A 4116-nucleotide genomic window follows, 5' to 3' on the forward strand; every position below is an offset into this window, starting at 1 on the left:
AAAGAAGAAAATCAAAAAGACTCAGTAAAAACAAAATGAACAACAACAAAGGATACAAAAAGAAAATCCATGAACAAAAAATCTCAGCACAGAAAATTAAGCAAAACAAAGAAACCATTAACAACATATACACAAACTAAAAAAATAACAAAATGGCAGCAGTAAATTCATACCTATCGATAATCACAATGAATGTAAATGGTTTAAATGCATCAGTCAAGAGACAGAGAGTGGTAGAAGGAATTAAAAAAAAAAAAAAATCAATATCTGACTTATGAGAGACATACCTTAGACACAAAGACATAAACAGGTTAGAAACCAAAGGATGAGTAAAACATATATCAGGCAAATAGTAACCAAAAGACAGAAGGAGTGGCAATAATCATCTCTGATAAAATAGATTTTAAGTCAAAATCCATTATGTGAGACAAAGAAGGGCATTACATAATGATTAAAAGGTCAATCCACCGTAATAAATATTTATGCAATGTCAGAGCTCCAAAATACATAAAACAAACTTTAACAGAATTGAAAACAGAAATAGACGATTCTAGTCAGAATCGACTCGATGGCACTGGGTTGGGTTGCAATATTAGTAAGAGGCTTTAACACACTTCTTCTGTAATGCACAGAGCAACTAGAAAAAAGCTCAACGAAGATACAGAGGATCTAAATAACACGATCAACCAATTCGACCTCATAGACATATACAGAACACACCACCTAAAAGCAACACAGTACACATTCTCCTCCAATGCACAGGGATCGTTTTCCAGAATAGCCCATATTTTAGGCCACAAAACATGCCTCAATAAATTTAAAAACATCAAAATAATATAAAGCATCTTCTCTGATTATAATGCCATAAAACTAGAAACCAATAACAGAAATAACAAGGAAAAAAAAATAAAATACACAAAAACCGAATAACATCTTACTTAAAAGCCATTGGGTAATAGAAGAAATTAAAAATGATATTAAAAAAGTCTTAGAATCAAATAAGAATGAAAACACAACATACAAAATCCTTTGGAGTACAGCAAAAGCAGTGCTCAAGAGAGAATTTATAGCAATAAATGCACACATCAAAAAAGAAAGGGACAAAATTGATAGCTTAACCTTACAACACGAACCAATGGACAAGAAGCAGCAAAAGAAGTCTATGGTCACGAGAAGAAAGGAAATAATAAAAATCAGAGCAAAAATAAATGAAATAGGAAACAGAAGAACAATAGAAAAATCAACAAGACTAGAAGTTGGCTCTTTGACAGGATCAATAAAATTTTAATAAACCACTGGCCAAATTAACGAAGGAAAAAAATGAGAATACATAAACAACCAAAATAAGAAATGAAATGGGTGACATTACAACAGAGCCAACTGAGATAAAAAAGAAATAACAGGAAATTATGAAAAAATGTTCAGGCAGTCTCTGGGTTATGAACGTCTGACTTAAAGAAAACTCATACTTAAAGCCTATTATATTAAAAATGTAAGTTAAATATGCGCAACGGTTCATAATTATGAATGCACACACTACTTTGTGACTCTCATGAAAACATTGCACAGTTTGGAAGTGCTTCTTAAGTGTTTTATATGCATAGAAAGGGGAAATATATACAATATACTAATACAAACATTTGACTAACAGACACTAAATAAGAATGTATGTACCTGTTCTGACTTACCTACAAATTCAACTTAAAGACAGACTTAGGAATGGATTTAGTTCATAACCTGGGGATTTCTTGTATTCCAACAAATTTGAAAATCAAGAAAAAAAATGGACAAATTTCTAGAAAGATACTAACCTCTAAAAAAAAAAAAAAATCTCTACCTACCTAAAACTAACACAAACAGAGGTAGAAAATTTGAACAGAACCATAAAATAGAAGACATTGAAGATGTCGTTAAAAAACTCCCAATAACAAAAACAAAAATAAAAAATCCAACTTAGATAGCTTTACAGAAGAATTGTACCAAACATTCAGAGAAGAGTTAATACCAATTCTATTCAAAGTATTCCAGAACACGGAAAAGGAAGGAGTGCTCCCTAACTCATTGTTTAAAGGCAGCATAACCCTGATACCGAAGCCAGGCAAAAAACCACTGCCATCAAGTCAATTCTGACTCATGGTGACCCCACGGGGTTTCTGAGACTGTAAATCTCTATGAAAGCAGGCTGTCACATCTTTCTCCCACAGAGTCACTAGTGGTTTTGAACAGCCGACCTTTCGGTTAGCAGTCAATTCCTTTAACCACAGCTCCACCAGGGAATAAACACCACTAAAAAAGAAAATTATAGACTAATATACCACTGGAATATAGGTGCAAAAATTCTGAACAAAATTCTAGCCAACAGAATTCAACAGTATATCAAAACAATAATAGATCACGATCAAGTGGGAATCATACCAGGGATGCAATGATGATTCAACATTAGAAAATCAATCAACATAATTCACCACACAAATAAAACAGGGGAAAAGAATCACATTATCATCTCAACTGATACAGAAAAGACATTTGGTAAAATCCAAAACCCTTTCCTGATAACATCTCTCAGCAAAATAGGAATAGAGGGAAAATCCTCAACACAATTAAGGGCATATATGAAAAACCAACAGCTAACATTATTCTCAACGGAGAAGGATTGAGAGCATTCCACTTGAGAATGAGAAGGACACCAGTATGCCCATTATCACCACTCTTATTCAATATTATACTGGAAGTCCTAGGTAGAACAATAAGGCAAGAAAGGAAAATAAAGTATATCCAAATTGGAAATCCTTATTCATAGATGACATGATACTATACATAGCAAATCCCAGAGACTTCACAAGAAAGTTACTGAAACTAATAAAAGTCTTCATCAAAGTGGCAGGGAAGAAGATGAACACACAGAAAGCAGCTGGGTTCCTCTACATTAAAAAGGAGGACTCTAAAAAGGAAATTAATAGAACAATACCATTTACAATAGCCCCCAAAGCATAAAATACCTAGCAATAAACCTAACCAGAGACACAAAAGACTTATCCAAGGAAAACTATAAAACACTACGACAAGAAACTAAAAGAGATCTACATAAATGGGAAAACACTCCATGGTCATGGATTGGAAGACTTAACATTGTAAAACAGTCAATCCTACCCAAACTGATCTATAGATATAAACAATTCTGATCCAAATGCCAACAACATTCTTTAATGAAATGGAAAACTAATTTCCAACTTTATATGGAAAGGAAGAAGGCCTTGAAAATCTAAAGCAATGTTGAAGAAGAAGAACAAAGTAGGAGGCCTCACATTTCCTGATCTCAAAACTTACTCTACAGCCAAGGTAATTAAAACAGCCTGGTACTGGTGCAATGACAGACACATAAACCAATGGAATTGATAGAATTGAGAACCCAAAAGTAAATCCAACCATCTATGGGCAGCTTATCTTCAAAGGGTCAAAGTCCATTCAACAGCAAAGAAACAGTCCCTTTAAGGAATGGTGCTGGCAAAACTGGATAACCATATGCAGAAAAATGAATCAAGATCCATACCTCACGCCATGCACAAAAACTAACTCAAAATGGATCAAAGACCTGAATGTTAAAGCTAAAACTATAAAGTTCCTGGGTGATAACCTAGGGTCAAATACATGGGATCTAATTTTAGGCATAAGTAGCCTATCAAATAAATCTAAAAATGCACAAATGACACAAATTAAATAACTGGGACCACCTAAAAATTAAATACTTATGCTTATTGAAAGATTTTTTTTTTTTTTTTTTTAACCAAGAAAGTGAAAAGAGAACCTATGGACTGGGAAAAAATCTTTGACAATGAATTACTTGATAAGGATCTAATATCTAAAATATATAGAAAATTTCAACAACGCAACAACAAAAAGACAAACAATCCAATCAAAAGTGGGCAAAGGACATGAACAGACAATTCACCAAAGAGGACATTCACACGGCCAACAAATATGTGAAAAGATGCTCACAATTATTGGTCTTTAGAGAGATGCAAATCAAAACTACAATGAAATACCATCTCACCCCTGCAAAAATGGTAATAATTAAAAAAACAGATAAATTCTGGTGAGATTGTGGGGGGATTGGAA

Source organism: Loxodonta africana, chromosome 7 (genome assembly GCF_030014295.1).
Source record: "Loxodonta africana isolate mLoxAfr1 chromosome 7, mLoxAfr1.hap2, whole genome shotgun sequence".
In the NCBI taxonomy this organism is placed as follows: Eukaryota; Metazoa; Chordata; class Mammalia; order Proboscidea; family Elephantidae; genus Loxodonta; species Loxodonta africana.